The sequence below is a fragment of the Cynocephalus volans genome, chromosome 11 (assembly GCF_027409185.1).
Source record: "Cynocephalus volans isolate mCynVol1 chromosome 11, mCynVol1.pri, whole genome shotgun sequence".
Taxonomy (NCBI): domain Eukaryota; kingdom Metazoa; phylum Chordata; class Mammalia; order Dermoptera; family Cynocephalidae; genus Cynocephalus; species Cynocephalus volans.
In genome coordinates, this window is record NC_084470.1 from 102,836,263 (window position 1) to 102,854,556 (window position 18,294).

General features: G+C 45.9%; 1 pseudogene; it reads left to right on the top strand.

Annotated features, from left to right (window-relative positions):
• Positions 1-915: 915 nt before the first annotated feature.
• On the top strand, positions 916-18,009 carry LOC134390186 (cilium assembly protein DZIP1L-like; annotated as a pseudogene).
• Positions 18,010-18,294: the final 285 nt, after the last annotated feature.

Consider the following 18,294-nt stretch of genomic DNA (forward strand, 5'->3'; position numbering starts at 1 on the left):
TCATTGTCAGTAGTGGAATGTTTACTTATATTCCCATTGATATTTTCAAACTGCTCTTTAAAGAGAGAAGACGATTTCTATGATCACCAAAAGTGTGCAGAGTAGAATCTAAATCTTTTGGCAACAAACTGGAGTTCTTTTCATTAAAATTTTAGGTTTAAAAAAAGAAGCCCATCATGGATTCACACAACCTGTGCAGAGACACAGCTGCTCTCTGAGGCCCCTGAGGGCAGGAGTGGACCCCAGCTCACTGGAGAACACTTAGTCACGTCGTCACACCTTACTGCTGCGGAAGCTGGGAAAGGTAGACCACCCGTGCTCCCCTGGAATCCTGTAATTACAGGAGGAGAGGGTGGGGCATGGTGGACATCAGGTGGCACTGCCACCCACGGCTGGTTGTTGGACTTTATCCTGAGGTAAATGTAGGTTTGGTAAATGTAGAAGGACCCTCCTCCATGGGACAGCTCCCCACTGACAAATACCACTGCCAGGAACTCCTGCAGGGGAGGTGGGCATGGGGGGCTCACTGCGGACCTACTAAGTGCCAGGGACTAGGCTGGATGCTTTCCCTGCCTCCCTCCCAACCTCAAGCCTGGAAAGTGGGCCCCTGGATACCCCATATGTGCAGGAGCCTTAATGATGTGCCCAAGGCAGTGGATTGGAATCCACATCTCTGTGGTGGCACAGCACACATTGTCCCTGTGCACAGCAGCATGTGCACATCCACTGCAGCTGTGTGCAGACGCCTCGCCTGGCCCCACCTCAGCTCTTGCTGGTGGGTCACAGCATGTGCAGCCACACGCACCTCACCTAACTCGGACTCTCTTATTTTCTAGGCCCTCTCAGCTCCGTGTCCTGCTGCTGTGGCCTTGGTGGTGCCCTTCCCTGGTGGTCAGAGCCGGGCTGCCCTCACCCATGCAGTCCCCAGCTGCCAGTGCTGGGTGCCTCAGTGGCCTCCTCTTTGGGGCCTACACACTCCCCACCTTCAAGTTCTAGCCTCGCTGTGAGAGCATAGACTGGAGGCGCATTAATGCCCTGGATGTGGACCGTGTGGCCCGGGAGGTGGACGTGGCGGCTCTGCAGGAGAACATTGATGGCGTCACCTTCTGCAACTTGGAGCAGGAAGCCTGCAGCTGCTGTAGGCAGCCTGTGGACCTGGTGCTCCTCAAGGTGCTGCGTCTGGCACAGCTTAGCATTGAGTACCTACTGCACTGCCAGGAGTGCCTGAGTGCCAGCATTGCCCAGCAGGAGGCACGGCTGCAGGCCAGCCTGCGCCAGCAGCAGCAAAGCCAGGTGGAGCTGGGCCACCAGACTGACGAGCTCAAGGTTGTGAGGAAGGAGAGCCACCAGCGTCCCAAGATGATCAGCACCCTGCAGCAGCTGCTAGTGCAGACAGACGCCCACAGCTACCACCCGGTGAGGAGACTCCACAAGGTGGGGAAGTGGGAGGGCTCTGTGCCTGGCCACTGGGCCAACTGGGCAGCACTGTCCTGGGCCATGAGGCTGCTGGGAGTTCTCCTTACTGGTTAGGAGTAGATTTTAGAGATGCTGCTTGTATTAGTCCATTTATGTTGCTATAACAGAATACCTGAAACTGGGTAATTTGTAAGGAAAAAAGGTTTCTTTGGCTTACGATTCTGGGACAGCTGCATCTGGCACAGGCCTCAGGCTGCTTCTACTCATGGCAGAAAAGTGGCAGGCAGCCAGCAGGTGCAAGCAGATCACATGGCGAGAGGAAGCAAAAGAGAGAGAGAGAGGAGGTGCCAGGGTCCTGTGAACAACCAGCTCTTGCGAGAACTAGTAGAGCAAGAACTCACTCATTACTCCCCCCTCCCCCAGGGAGAGCACTAATCTATTCATGAGGGATCTGCCCCCTGACTCAATCAGTTTCCAACACTGCCACATTGGGGATCAAATTTCCACATGAGTTTTGGAGGGGACAACATATCCAAACTCACTGCTCATGGCCAGAGAGTCCAAGGGTATCTGATTAGGCTGTACAGGGTGTGTGTGTGTTTCTACTCACAAAACTCATAACATCAAATGTGTGTGTGTGTGTGTGTGTGTGTGTGTGTGTGTGTGTGTGTGTTCTCACACAAACTGACTCTTTAACACCAGTTGGGTGTTCTTCAATGTAATTAAATGCTGATACTGTGTACCTGGAGTTAGCATTAGATCCCACAAGTTGAGTGTTCTGTCCCACCAGACTGGCCACACTTCAGGTGCCAACTGTAAGTCCCAGTCCTCCTGTACTCCTGACTGATTGGTTACAAACTGGGAATTCCCCTAACCACCCCTCCTTAGTTTCAATAATTTGCTAGCATGGGTCACAGAACTCAGGAAGATACTTTCACTGTTACTGGTTTACTCTAAAGGTTATAGCTCAGAAGAGTCCAATGGAAGAGATGTGTAGGGTGAGGTATGGGGAGGGCTAGGAGTGCCTGTGCCCTCTCCAGGACATCAGCCTCCCAGCCCCTCAATGTGTTCATCCTCCTGGAAGCTCTCTAAACCTCGTCATTCAGGGTTTTTATTGACTTTCTGCTGTGTAGGCATGATTGATTGAATCATTGGCGATTGGTGATTAAATCAATATCTATCCCCTGTCCCTTCCTTGGAGGATGGGCTGTGGGGCTGAAAGTCCCATCCCTCTAATCATGCCTGGTCTTTCTGGTGACCAGCCCCCTCCCTGAAGCCATCCAGGGGAGCCCCCCACCAGCCATCTCATTGACACTCGTCACTCCAGAGATTCCAAAATCTCAGAAGCTCTTGTGTTAGGACCCAGAGCCTAAGACCAAACATTATTACAAACGATACTCCTGTCACCACTATTGCTCAGTTAATTACAAAGGTTTTAGGAGATCTGTGCCAGGAACTGGGGACAAATGCCAAATATATATATATATTCTGAGTATATCGCAATATCACAGTGGGACAGAAGGAATCATTAAGGTGCAGTGTTATTTGATTAAATGCTAATTTATACAATGTTTATGATGAAAAAGGTTTTTTGTGTAAGTGACAAAACAGCAGCCTAACATGGCTTAGGCCAGTAGGGAATCTGTTGTTTAATTTAACTGGAAAGTCCAGGGGTGTGGTAGGACGCAGGTCAGCTTACCCCAGGAGCCAGATGATGTCACCAGGAAGTAGCTTCTATCTGCAGCTCTTGGCTCTTCTTCCTCTGTGTTTCTGTTCTCAGAAGGATTCTGTCCACGTGGGGGCCAGTTGGGCAACTGTAATTCCAGCTTCAAACTTTCCCAGATTCAAGGCTGGCATGAAAGAGCACCTTCCTGGTGCCAGCAGCAGCCCGGCTGGTATTTCACTGCATCTCCTGGGTTTGGGTCTCCTACCCATCTCTGAACCACTCCCATGGGCCCAGGAATGGGGCACTGATGGGCTCTGGTTTTGGTCACATGTTCGACCAGAGAGCCGGCGGTGGACAGAAGCCCATGGATTGAGAGTAAGGGAGAGGGGAGCTCCCCAGAAGAAAGTGGGGTGCTGTTACCAAAAGAAGAGGGAGAGGCTGCTGTGTGGCCAGGAAATGCACACATGTCCACGACAAGTGCAGAAAGTGCTCAGTGACACAAAGACATGGCCGAGGCACTGAGGGTCTTTCTGAGGTGGGGTCTGCACTGAGTCTTGAATGTGGAGCTGAGGTTTGGGAAGGGGCACTAAGGCAGAGGCACCCAGGGCACCAGGTGAGAAGGGACTCAGTGTGGTTGGGGAGGATGGCTTTGGCGTAGCCTGGGATGTTTGTGTGGGGGCTGTGGTGAGAGATGTGGCAGGAGAGGACAGCAGAGCCAGGCCACGGTGGCCTTGAATGCCACACTAATGAGCATGGGTCTGCCTGAAGGCAGTGGTGGCTGCGTTCTTCAGGTGCCTGGGTGGTGAGTGTGCTGCTTGAGGTGGGTAGGGGGAAGGTGGGAGAGGTGGGAGTGGGGGAAAGGCTTACAATTTGGGAGAAGATGCCTTATAAAATGTCCACCAATCCACGCAACTGATATTCCTTCTGACAGCTAGAGATTCATTTGTGTCCCTGTGGAACAGCAGAGTGTGAGGACTGGCCGGTTAGCTCAGTTGGTTAGAGCGTGGTGCCGAAAACAGCACGGTCCAGGGTTTCGTCCCTGTACCAGCCAGCACCAAAAAAAAAAAAAAAAGAAGTCCAGAGTGGGCAAAGTCGGTCAGTCCAGCTTATGTCTGTTTGGATTAGGTTTGACTGTGACAGCAGAAAACAATCCTCTAGTCACAAGTGTTTAAACCAGATAGAAGTTTCTCCTCTCTCTCTCTAACAAAATCTGGAGGTAAGCAACCCAGGGCTGATCTGCAACGCCACAATCATCAGGGACCCAGTTTTTACTGTGCAGCTCTACCACTCCCGTCATGCAGCTTCTGCCTCATGGTCTAAGGTGGCTGCATGAGGTCCAGCTCTCTGGTCCACCATCCTCGTCAGCAGGAGGAGAGGGGGTGATGAATGGCATAACTTCCTTTAATCACCCCTCCCAGAACTTGCATACACCACTTCTGCTTACATTTCGTTGGCCAGAATTTAGTCACATGGCCACACTGAGTTCCAGGGAAGGCTGGGACATAAGGTTTATTCCATTGGCCTCATGACCAGCTAAAAATCAGGGTTTCTGTTAGTGAGGAAGAAAGGGAAAATGGGTATGGGGGACAACTGTCAAATTCTGTCACGTTTGCCTTTGTGCAAAGATACAGGTAATCTGCCCCCTGACTCTGGTTAACTCGTCATGGCAGCCTCCAAAGCCGGGTGGAGAATCTGAAGTTCTACAGTGAAAAGGCGATATGACAGATTGGCAGTGTCTGCAATGCCCTAGCAGAGGGACGCGGAATCACATATGCTATTTATTCGCTGTCCTCTGCCTCAGGTGGTTCTCAACCCTCGGGTGCGACCCAGACTTGGTATTTTTTCAAACTTTTTGTTATGGCAAATTTCAAACATTACGAAAGTAGAGAGAGTGACGTCATGCGCCTTCGTCTGCAAACTGCCCGGCCCAGCCGTTGTCAACTCACGGCCGTGCTGTTGCGTCTTTTCTCTCCCCACCTTCACACACACCTGGACTGTTTTGAAGCATGTTAGTCATATGATTTTATCTGCAAATATTTCAGTTTCTATCTCTACAAAGCAAGATTCCCGCTTTTAAGCAGAAACACAACAGCATCATCACAGCCTGAAAAATCAACAGAAATTCCTTAGTATCAACCCATATTCAGTCAGTGTTCACAGTTCCCTGGGACACGGGCGGTGTTTTAAAGCTCTCCAGGTGATTCGAATGGGCAGCTTGGGTGGGCACCACTGCCTTCCTCAGGAAATCAAATTCTTCCTTTCGGAAGTAGCCCAGGGGTCCCACGAGAACAGGATGTTGGGCTAGGGGAAATCCCAGGCGGACTCAGGTGATCTAATCCTGTCGTCCCCATTGCTTTCCCTCACGTAGTGCCACCTGTGTGACAAGACCTTCATGAGTGCCACCTTTCTCCAGGGCCACATCCAGCGCAGGCATGCAGGTGTGGCAGAAGGTGGTGAGTCCAGGCAGCAGCCTGGGGCCCTCCTGGGACTGTGGAAGCACCAGGGGCAGGCATTCAGTGGGTGGGGGACACAAATATCACTTAAAAGTGCCCTCAGAACCTCAGCTTCCAGTTGAGGATGGGGTCATCTCACCACCCACCCTGAGGGATCCCATGTGGGCTGGAAGGGTTTCTGACCACCTGTGTACAGAAGCGGGGCTGGGAGTCTGACAGGTAAGTTTCAGTGTTAGCTTTGTCCGTTTCTATTATGTGACCTTGGCCATTGCTTCCCCCCTCTGCAACTCAGTGGCCATCAGTGTGAATGGGGCCGTCAGACAGAGTGACTTTGAAGGGCCCTTACTTCCCAGCCTTCTGTGAATCTGCCATTCTCTGATGCTAGCTACAAGGTGTAAATGAGCAGTCAGACCAGTTCTCTGACTTTTCTGTGTACCTCAACTTACCATGACTTAATCACTTTAATTTTACTATTTCAAATTCCAAAATGAGTAGCAAGGCTGTATGTTTTCCCCATAAATAGATTTCTATACTTTATATCCATTCTTTGGGGTTCAAAAAAAAGATCGGTTGAAACATAAAATAAATGTAAATGTAAAAATCCCCGTAAATACAACATTTTTCCTATTTACCATAATTTTAATTACCTTTTCAAAGAACAGAACAGTTTTAAAACAGGACCGTTTACCTAGCTGCTATGCATTTATTACATATCTAATTCTTGGTTCTGTATTGGAGGCTGCTAAAGAGAAACAAATTTTTCCATGTCTTAAATATTTTTTTCTGATAAAAATATATGTCTTTGATTCCCTCTGTTGGTGGGAATGTAAATTAGTACAGCTATTACAGAAAACAGTATGGAGGTTCCTCAAGGCACTACAGATAGAGCTACCATTTGATCCATTAATCCCACTACTGGGTATATCCAAAGGAAAGGAAATCAACATGTCGAAGGGACACCTGCACTGCCGTGTGTTTCGCAGCTCTATTTACAATAGCCAAGATATGGAACCAACCTAAATGTCCATTGATGGACCAGATAAGGAAAATGTGGCATACATACACAATGGAATACCACTCAGCCATAAAAAGAATGAAATTCTGCCATTCACAGCAGCATGGATGAGCTTGGAGAAAATTATGTTAAGTGAAATAAGCCAGACACAGAAAAAGAAATACTTTATTTTCTCACTCATAGGTGGAAGCTAAAAAAGTCGATCTCATAGACATGGAGAGTAGAATAGTGGTAGCTAGAGACCGGTGGGAGGAGGGGGAAAGGAAGATGGGAGAGAGTGGTCCATGGACACAAAATTGTAGAGAGACAGGAAGAATAAGACCTAGTGTTCCACGGCAATGTAGGGTGACTAAAGTTAATGACAAATTACTCTATAATTCGGACGAGCGCGTGGCGCACTCGGGAGAATGTGGCGCTGGGAGCACGGTGATACTCCCGCCGCGGGTTCGGATCCTATATAGGAATGGCCGGTGCACTCACTGGCTGAGTGCCAATCACGAAAAAGACAAAAAAAAAAATTACTGTATAATTCAAGTAGCGAATTGAGAGGAATTTGCATGTTTCCAATACAAAGAGGCAACAAATGCTTCAGGTGATGGGTATGCTAAATACCCTGATATGATCATTGCACACTGTATAAATGTACCCAAATATCACACTGTACTCCATAAATACATACAATTATCATGGGTCAATCAAGAAAAATAAAGAGAGAAAAAAAGAAAAGAAATAGAGAGTAGAATAGTGGTTATCAGAGGCAGGGAAGGGGAGTTGGGACAAGGGACAGGGAGAAGATGGTAAGTGGATACATTAGAAAGTTACAATTAAATAGGAGGAATAGGTTCTGGTTCTCCAGAGTGGCTACAGCTAAGCTATTATATTGTATTGTATATTTCAAGATAGCTGGAAAGGATCTTGAATGTTATAACCACAAAGAGATGACAAATGTTTAGGTGATGGCTATGCTAATTATTCTGATTGGATCATTGTATGATATATGCATGTATTGAAACAACAAACTGTATCCAATACAATATGCAATAAAATATAGATGAATTAAAAATAGGTACATATTTATATAGAACATATAAATGCAGGAAGATAGAAACGAGAAAATGAAAACCACAGACAGTAGCACCAGCAGTTCATATTTTGGTGTATTCTCTATCATTTTGCCTATAGGCTGTCAACTTGAAAAACAAACAGAGAGGCTGTCTAAAAGAGTTTAATCGGGAATAGGGCACTGCAAGGGGAATACATGGGCGATAGCAAACTATGTCCATGTTCAGGGAGGTAAAGGAAGACAAAGGGTTTTAAAGGAAAAGTGATGGAGGATTACTTAATTGTTTTGGGATAATTATCCTTGGCTACAAGGATCAATAACAGGGTACGCCAGTCCAAGGTGGGACAGGCAATCGTGGGGCAGATGTCCTCACAGAAGTATTTTCTGTGTAAGGTTGTAAAGGCCTTTGTGTAAAGTTGTGGTTTTGCAGAGTCCTTTGTGATAGTTCTTATCAGACATATGTGAGAACCACCCCTGTTCACGGCCTTCCCCTGCTCTATTTGATAGGGCTTTGAACAAGACATACATAATCATATAGTATTATGCACTTTGACTATTGCTTACTTTCATGTCAGAGCATATTACATTTTCCAGTGTCATTAACTTCTGTTTGAAACATGGTATTTAAGGCTGAATCATAGTCTATCAAGTGGCTATCATAATTTATATCATAATTTCCTCCTGTTGAACATGAGTGTACTTCAAAAAGTTCATGGAGAGATTCATATTGTCTTTTAATTGTATTTTCCATAAACTTTTTGAAGTACCCTCGTATATGGCTCACACAAAAATTTCCGTATTAGAAATCTTATGATCAGTATTGTTACATGTAAATTTTGGTGTACATCTCTTATTATTTCTTTAAGGTAAAGTGCTATAAGGAGAGGGGAAATGTGTTCTTAAGCTAACTAGTGATTCATCAGTATTCACGACCTTTTTATTCTTGGGGAGCTGGCTTCTCAGAAGCCCAGCTATCCTATGCCACACTCACCTCAAATCACTGTATTAAATCAAATTAATTTCTACTACATCTAAAAATTGTTTGCTTCCAAAAACTTCAACCTGAGAAAGGCCACAGCTCTTTTTCAAAAAGAGGCTTAGAGTTTCAATAACAATACTGTCTATCTAATAAGCACTAAACATACTTTAAAAGTAGCACATGTTCAAGTACAATTGGTATCTTTTTTCAGTAACCCCTAACTCTTGTGTTATCAGTGTGTGGTATACTTAGAATGGTCTTTTATACTTCATTCTGAATCATTCTTTTTAACTTAAAAAATGTAAAGTATACACTTAAAGCAACCTGGTTAAAATATTACTTTATTACACATGCTGTCTTTTTTTCATTTGAAATTTAAAATGACACATTTAAATTATGATGTATTATTGAAAAATGTAAACTTAAAACTACAATTATTTTCGTTAATTTAAACTCCTGTCTGATTGCTGTCAGAATACATCGCTATGTTCTTTGTATTAATAATTGGTGTGTACACTGCTTCTGTTACTCTAGGAATTTTTACATTTTTAGGTGTCTACTGTCAAAATACTTATTTAAGTGACAATACAATAGTAGTTCACACATATGGAGCTGCTGAGCCAGGCACTGTGCTAAGTACCTTGCATTATCTCATTTCATCCTCACAGTAACCCTCTGAGTTTCGTAATACTATTTCCTCCATTTTGCAGTTTGGAGACACAGAATGTCAGGGAGGTTATGTCATTGACCCCAAATCAATGTACTAAGTAGCAAAGCTGGTCTCAGAACAAGGTGTGACTGATTGAAGCGGCAAGAGACTACACTCCAGTGACTTTTGACTTAAGCTGATAAGCCTCTCTTTGCATGGACCCCACAGGAAAACAGAAGAAGCAGGACAGCCAGCGGAAGAAGTGCTGGGAGAGCTTCGGACCAAGCTAAAGTGGACCCAAGGGGAGCTGGAAGCTCAGAGGGAGGTTGAGAGACAGAGACAGCTCCAGGTGGGCACAGGGAACAAATGCCAGGGAGACTTGGGTCACAGACTACCCAAGAGACTCACGATGCATGTGAGTCTCACAGGCCAAAGTGCCAGCTGTTTCCCAAGGCGTGAGAGCTGGGATGACCTCTTCCCGGATGTGGCAAATAATTTTGAGTAGTCAAGAAAGGAAGATCGAATTATCTTTGCCAGACCTTTGTGGCTTAAAGTAGAGCAGAGAGTTTCAATTGGCTTCATTAATCAGCACCCTCTGAGGGCATTTGAACTTGAACCTTATCTTCTTATCCTACACTGTTAGTTAGCTTTTTGAGGACAAAAGACCGGGTCTGATTCTGAAAGCTTCAGAACCCATCCCACAGGAAGTGCTCAGTAAATGCTTGTGGAATGAAAATATGCAAACTCGCCCTGCTCCTTGCTTCATTTGTTCATTCATCACTCATTCCCTCAGCACACGTTCACTGACCACCAGCCAGGCTGGGCATTGGGAGGAATATGAAGAAAGACAAGTCCTATCCTCAGGGGACTTTACAATTAGATGAGACTGGATTAGACTGGCCATCCCCAAGTGCACACAGAGGGCACTGGCGGGGTAGATGTTCTTTGGGTCTCCATAGTGACTTGCGTGGACCAGGGCCCAGCAGGTCCTCAGCAAAGATTTGCTATAATGTGGAATTACTGATTATATCATTCTTGCTTTTCTTCGTAGGAAGCAGAAATCAGTCATCAGAGGGAAATAGAATCTAGGAAAGAATTGGAAGAGTGGAAAGAAAAAGAGTGGACCACGCTTTATGAAGAAATAGATAAGCAAAAAAAAAAAAATTACTGGGCGATGAATGTAGAAGTATCACCAACAAGTATTCTATTCTAGAAGAGGTACCCAACAGAAAAGGCTTTTCAAAGTTGTTTTGTTGAAAATCTGCTTATGTGTTCTCAAAATTCATTTCTTAGTTTGTACTAATTTTTCTTCATCTGCCATTGGGGGTCAATACACTCTGAGCCCCGATGTCATAGGCCAGTGCCTAGGGCTGAAGCACTCTTATGTCACATACTGGCTGTGTGACATTGGACTAGTCACCCAAGCTCCCTGTGTTGCATTTCTTTTCTGTAAGATAGGCTTCTGAAAGAGTTACGTTAGCATATGTACAGTACACAGTACTTAACATTATCTGGAATGTAGTAATACGCCAGTAGTATATGAGGCATATAGCAATATAATAGATATTATCCTTATTTTTGCAAAGGTCTTTCATCACTGGACAAGAAATGAGGCAAAATCTAAAGGAATGCATTTTTCTCCCAACAGATGTTCTGAGTGCTGGCTGCATGCCGGGTTCTCTGTTGGGGTCTGTGAAGGTCCCACATAACGGCTAACTTTTACTGACTGTATTCACTATTTTCCAGCCCCTGTGCAGAGCACTTTATAAAAGCACTAACTTTTAATCCTTATAACAATCAAACACATCATTCTCACAGTGGGTGCATCATTAGTTTATTAATTACTTTTTTAAAGTTCTTTTTTGTTTGTTTGTTTTTTAAAGCAGTCATTCTTAACGAGTAAAGAAATTGAGGCCACAAACCTTGTCCAAAGTCACTCAGTTAGTAATAGGTGGAGCTGGAATTTGAACCTAGCTCTTTAAACTCCAAAGCTCCTGCTCTTGTACCAGATATACCATCTCGTTTATGCAGGAAAACCTTATTAAAGTTACCCCTGGAGTATCTTCCCATGTGTATGTATATATACATCAGTGGCTGGAAATGTATCAAGAAAAAGGTTTTGTGGAAAATATTTTAAAAATGTATTTATATCTCATTGGTCCTGTTAATATCAAGGAGAATCTTGTTTTTGTTTTTTAAATTAAATAATTTATTATTAATATTATTATTTTTTACATTCTAACATGTCGTGGAGCAGTTGGGAGAGGGGAAGAGGGAAAGAGGGGGGTGGATAGAATGGGGGGAAGAGAAGGGGTATGTGGCTGAGGTCTGTGGCCCCCCTCATTCCTGCAGGGGAGCCCAGGGGGCTTCTGGCAGTGGCTTGGTCACAGCTTGGTAGACTTTAGGGGGGCATGGCTAAGGTCCTTGGGGCCCCCCTTCAACCCAGGACCCCCGGCGTGCTTCTGGCAGCAGCTTGGTGGTCATCACTGGGTTGGATGCAGATGTCGGGGGCATGGCCGAGGCCTTCAGCATCCTCCCACCCGAGCTTGGGAGCCTGGAGGCTTCCGGTCCTTCTAGGTTTTATAGGTGTTCTTTGATGGTGTTAGACCTTCACTGGTTAATATCAGAACTTTGTCTCTGATCTGCGGGCTTTTTTGTTTTTTTCTTTCAGTTCTGTGTTGGATTATACACTATTCCCACCATGGAAACTCTGCACTGGAACTTATTTGTTGATCTTTGGTTACTTCTAAAATGCGGAAACCTCCTGTGGGAACCAACACTTGAGCCCTGTGGCTGAGATAAATTGCTGCTTTGCTGCTGATTCTCTGGGGCAGGCTTTTTGTGCAGCTCAGGTTTTAATTGTTGACTTCTAAGCACTTCCAGGTCTTGTAAGGTCTGGTACACCGGGGTTGTGTGGAAACTCTGGTCTGGGCCTGAGACTTTCCAATAAACTGCTCCCCCTGCAGTTCAATATTCCTGACCAGTCTCCACTGAGTAGGCCTACACTAATTGGGGGGCAGATCAGCTGTCCATACTGTGCCCCAGTGTTCTCCCAGTGGGCCAATCTCTGCCATCTCCTAAACTCCAAACACTTCCCATGTGATGGGCCATGCTGCTGGTCCCTTGTGATGACTCACTGGCCTCTGAGTGGTTCCCTTTTTCAGTTGTATGTGGCCCCTTGCTCCTATGTGGGTCTGCGGGAACCCTGTTAGTGGCCTTGCTGGCCTAAGGGCCAGGAAGACCTTCTTCTCCCCTGCTGCCTCCAAGCAAATTCATATGAAGGGCACAGCCGCATCTTTTGCCAGCTTCCACTCTGTGTGCTCACCAGGGCCAACATTGAAGCAGCCGGGGCTCGAAACCATTGGAGCGGTCCTTTCTTCCTCTCATCGTGACTTGTGCTGCCTTCATGAACTCTGTAGGTCTCTCTTACTCTTTCCCTGAGCTCTGGTGGCCCCAGCTTGGCAGTTCATTGCTTTTTAATACTTGTAAATTGGTTGATTGTGGAGAGTTTTGCTGGGGACCATTTATTAGGCCATCTTGATCAGAAGTCAGAATCTTGTATTTGAAAATGAAATGTCTACTAGTATTTCTCACGATCACTCCACATTTTGCCTAAAGAAACACCTTGGCAGCTTTTGCAAAAGGGAATTGTTATAGGATATGCCTGGAGTCTTGGGTGGTCCATCATCTCATTCTGAGGTGGAAAGCCAAGGATGGAAGGTGTTGGGCTCAAATGAGAGCTGTGTGAGACCGGGGGGATGGGGACAAGCAGTATCTAAAATGACCTGAGCCCTCCCAGCCTAAATTCACCCCAATAGGGTAAAAAAAGACCTGTGGAAGACAAGATGCTGGTTCACCATATGGCTCTCATGCTACTGACACCCAGTTCCACAAGCATCATTTCCGAGCTCATCTGAATGTCACCTGACTCCCACACTTCCCTGACACGTGCTAGCGGAGTAGACACTGATAAACAGGTATCGATTTGAATTTGCAGTTGTTCAGAAACACTTCATCAAGGGTCAAAAGGTTACTTTTGGTTAGAAAATTCTGAGTTTTGGTTAATGAGGACAAAATCCTTACCATCCATGGTTTTCCTTTTAACTTGGATCTCATTATCCTAAACTGGAATAGCCGATCCATTTTTTTTCCTTCTTAAAGGATTGCTAATGTTGTGTTTTGGTGTTTGTTTGTTTCACTCCTGTCTCCTCAACATTTTATTTTACTTTTGTAAAAGTACAGGAACGAAACTGTATACAAAATTCTCAGTGTAGTTGGATAATTATTTTGCTAATTAATTGTTTTTAATTCCGGGGGCAGGGGGAAACAGGAAAGATTCCGTTTAGAATGAATGTGAAAAACACTGTAAGATAGTCCATTTTCAAAACACAAGAAAGGATTCTCCTTGATGTCAGGAGGGCCAATGAGAGCTAAATACATTTTGAAAATATTTCTCCTCAAAAACTTTTCTCTAATATGGAAATCTGACAGCTTACCTTGGCTAAGTTACCTGGACCAAAGAGAGAACTTGAGATTAGATATGGGGTAAATTGAGCAGCCAAAGGAGCCTCTAACTGTAAGGAGGATACCATGAAGGATTGTGGTGCCCAGAAAGCAGGCTGTATGGTGTGTCATAAGCGGCAGTGTGGAAACCAAAAGTGACCCATCAGACATCCAGAGCTGTGCATACATCTGATAAAGCATTTGACTCTATGAAAATGTTCAAGGAGTTTAGGAATGGTTAACATTTGAACCCAATATTGTTTAAGCAGTAGTTGAAAAGAGTTAGCAAGAATGATACCAAGTTGAACTCAGGGGCGCGCAGTTCCTTAATGCTTAAATAGGGCTTATGAGTTACATAGAGTAATAGAGATGGTGATTTGTTGCTTTTGTTACTGTGATAGTGATATGTTTAAGAAAAACAACCATAGTTGAACGGGAAGGTATCCTCTCTGTGCAATTTTCAGTGCCTTTGCTAGCTCAGGAATCATCAGGTATTGAAGACATGACTCTAAGCTGTGCAAAACCAGCCCTTCCTGGTGACAGCCAGGATTTTTTCTCGGGGAAGACCGGGAGTCCTCAGGGAGTGATCTGGGGTGCAGGAGACCCTCCCATAGGCTCTAAGAGTCTGGTTCTCTTCAGCCTACTACAGACTGAAGCAGAAATGGGGCAGCAGTTAGGCGAGCTTGGGGTTTTAAGTACAGCAGAATTCAAGTGACACTGAAATCATACTCTCGAATTCTGTTCTTCCATGGGAACTTGCTTTCCTGTGCCAGGGCTGAGCCTAGGAGAACGTGAGTGAAGGGGAATGCTGACTTGCAGGTGTGCAGGTATCTAGTGAGGACCAGTTGGGGGTTCTTGGTTGGGTTAGGGTGTGTCCTTCTGACACTATTCAAAGTATGAAAGACATCATCATGATTAGATCTTCATCTAAATAAAACTATGGCCTGGTCATTTCAGAAACTGCAGGCTCTGCAATCCCACAGTGTAATGGAGTCCAACCTCGGATCACTGCGGGATGAGGAGTCTGAGGAGAGACTCAGGCAGACACAGGAGCTCCAAGCCCTGAGACGGAAGATGGAAATTCAGGTGAGCTGACGCTCTGTTCCTTTCTTCCCAGAGCAAGCCAAGAGCGAGGTTGTCTTCCAATACGTTCTCTCATTTTTGCTCTATGGATTTAGGGAAGTTGAAAGACCCCAGAGTTCTGTATTTTCAGAACTTCTGCCAATCCATGAAGGCATGGTGTTCTCAGGTGAGGCAGGTGATACATGTAGAATGTCAGATTTGCCTGGGATGTTTTTCAAAATACATAGTGCTGTGTCTCTTATTGGACATCTTTGCCCCCATTTCAATTCTATTCCAGTTGAAAATAGCTCTTAGTGTGACAGTCTCCCAGATTTTAAGATATTTGGGATGGATCCAGTGGTGCGATGGTAAATGGTTAGCAATCATCTCTCTGGAACTAAAAAAGCTTTGATTTGCAGCATTTGCCATTTTCCATGGTGTAAATACTCCCACCATGGCTGGAATGTGAGGTCACTGAATGGAGTCGGGGAGACTTGTGCATAGTCTGCTTCCATGGGCTGGTGGGAGGTGGCTCTGGCCACCACTGGATAAATCTCAGTGCAATCCAGTTGTAAATGATCTGTATCAGTGACAACTCCTTGGCAAGAAGGGGCAGCAGGCACCATCACTCAATCTGTTCTGCTCCTGTTTCTCTTCTCCAGTGTTGTGGAGAAAGAGCTTAAAGTCTAACTAAAAGCCACAGTAAAGAGTTTCCACTGATATTTCACAAGTTTCCCATTCTAAAAAGCCATTCTTTTCCTGTGAGCTCTGTTCACATTCTGACTATTTTTCTATTATTGATGATTTTCCATAACAACTGTGAGTGTGTAGAAATTAACCCACTTGTTGCGCTAGTTGTGGCGATTTTTCCGTTTTTTTTTTATCAGTCTTTCACTTAATCATGGTTTGTTCATACAGAAATGAATAATGTTCCCATGGTCAAAAACGTCCAAATTATCAATATTTTCTTTATGGCCATCCATACTCTGAGATTTGAAAAGAAAATATTCTTGTATTTTCTTTTAGTACTTTTATGGCCTTATATTTTATGTTCAATTCTTTGACGAAGCTAGAATTTATTTTGGTTTAAGATATATAATAAGGATCCAAGTTCATATCTTTTTCTAAACAGCTAGCCACTCGCTTAAACACCATTAGTCAATAATCCCCTCCTTCCGGGCCGGCCCCATGGCTCACTCAGGAGAGTGCAGTGCTGGTAGCACCGAGGCCGCGGGTTCGGATCCTATATAGGGGTGGCCGGTGAGCTCACTGGCTGAACGTGGTGCGAACCACACCGTGCCGAGGGTCACGATCCCCTTACCGGTCAGAAAAAATAAAAATAAATAAAATAATAATCCCCTCCTCCTCCCCTCACTAAGTTTCCATTTTCCCCCTTCTTTATCTGTTTTTTTAATTCTGTTCCACCACTCTGTCTGCCTAATCATGAGCAGGTACTTTTTAATTCCTGTAGTGTTATTATATATTTTTAACATCTAGAGACCCATTTGGTGAGCTTTGACTGTTTTTCAGAAAATGCAGTGCAAGAGGAAAGTGAAGAACCTGCAGGAAGAGCATGTGGCTGAGATGATGGAAGCAGCTCTTGTTGGGTGGCCCGGCGGAGCCTGGTTTCCTGTGACCTCCTCGCATAATTCAGCAACCCCCTGCCTGGAACTGGTTGGCACATATTTTGTTGCTGCCATTGACTCTGTCCATCAATACACAGAAGGGGTCAGCTGCAAGGCGAGCGACTTCCCTGGCCAGGGGCAGGGCCTTCAGGTCTTCTCAGCTGAGCCCAACACAGCTTTTCTTCAGGGGTGACGCCTTCAGGCCCTTTTGTTCTATCAGCCTCACATGAATCCCCTGGTCATTTTGTGTGTGGGCTCCTCTTCGAAATGCCCCCAGTCCAGGAGAGAGCCAGGTGGCTGTGGACCACGAGGATAGTTCAGGGGAGTTGAATTGGAAGGACTCATACTGAGACCAGTGAACAGGGCAGCAGGCCCAGGGCAGAGGAAACAGCTTCTGTAGCAATGTCCCTGAGGAGAAGGCAAGGAGGGAAGCAGGCTGGGTAACAGGAGCCCCAGGCCCTGCCTGCAGCTCAGAAGGTGAGAGTGCTGAGGCCGGAGCCCAGCCCCGGGTGGACACTCCCCACTTCAGTGCAGGGATGCACAGTCATCCCCGTGTCATGGCTTTACTTTATTTGCAACATTTAAACATTACTCAAACTCATTAGTTCAAATAGATCAAATTCATTCCAAAAGCAGAAGAAATAAATTAAGGTATACTGAGTAAAGTTTCACTTCCACACATCCCCATCTACCTGTCCCCAGCACTCACCCTGCAGATGATGACTTTGATTGGTTTCTTGTATATTCTTCTGGAGTTTCTTTATGCAAATATTAATAATCTCTTTGCTCTGACACCAGAGGCAGCATGTTACACATTTGTGTTTACCTCTTGTTTTTGCCTAAAAATGATTTGGGAGTGGCCTCACTTAATGTCCATTTGATGATTTGTGAGTGGCCTCACTTAATGTCCCTCCCGTGGGTAGGCACACCTGACAGAGAGCTCTTTTTGCCCTGGTCTTAGGGGCCTGCATTCCATTCTGACTTCTCTTCAGGCACAGCTTGAAAACATCCCCAAACTGGAAGGTAGGTAGTCTTCTTCTTTTCTTTTTTTTTTTTTGACTTTTTCGTGACCAGCACTCAGCCCGTGCGTGCACCGGCCATTCCTATATAGGATCCGAACCCGCGGCGGGAGCGTCGCCGCGCTCCCAGCGCTGCACTCTCCCGAGTGCGCCACGGGTCGGCCCAAGTAGTCTTCTTAGAAAGCCCCCTGCCAAGGTCTAGAAATCCTCCACCCTGCTTCAAGGGAAACCTTTGACCAGTATTGGCCTATTGGCACAGGCCCTGCAGACAGCAGGCACTCAGGGTTCCCTACAGACAGTTTTCTGACCGACCCTTCTATACCACCAGCCACAGGAGGAGAACAAGAGGGTCCAGGCCTCCCTGTCTCAGGATGAGAGGAAGGCAGCTGCCCAGGTCCGGCGCCAGATCAGCGCCCCCCACACCCAGCAGCAGGAACAAACTGGGCTCATCGCCTCCCAGGAGGAGAGGGTACGTCTGTCCCCATCCAGCCAGGCCCTGGTGCCCCAGGCCTGTTCCTGCGAGGAGCTCCTTGGACTCTTCTGGGTTCATCAGCGCTAGTCTCATTAGGCTCCTGAAGGGGAGGGAGGAAGGGTCCTCGGGCACGAGGGGCACAGAGTGGTGAGAGGCAGCTGCTGGCCTCCAGGCTGCAGAAGCACCATCCTGCTCAGTGGCTGCCAGCAGAGGGTTCATGCCAACACCAGAGCCCGTAGAATTGCCCGACGCCTGGTTGATAGTTTGTTCCTTCCTCTTCTAAGCCTCACTAGTCCCCTTGAAGGTAGGCATCACCTTCTCCCTCTCTTCGTTTGACAAAGGATGACAAAGGCTGGAGAAGCCAGGTTCTTG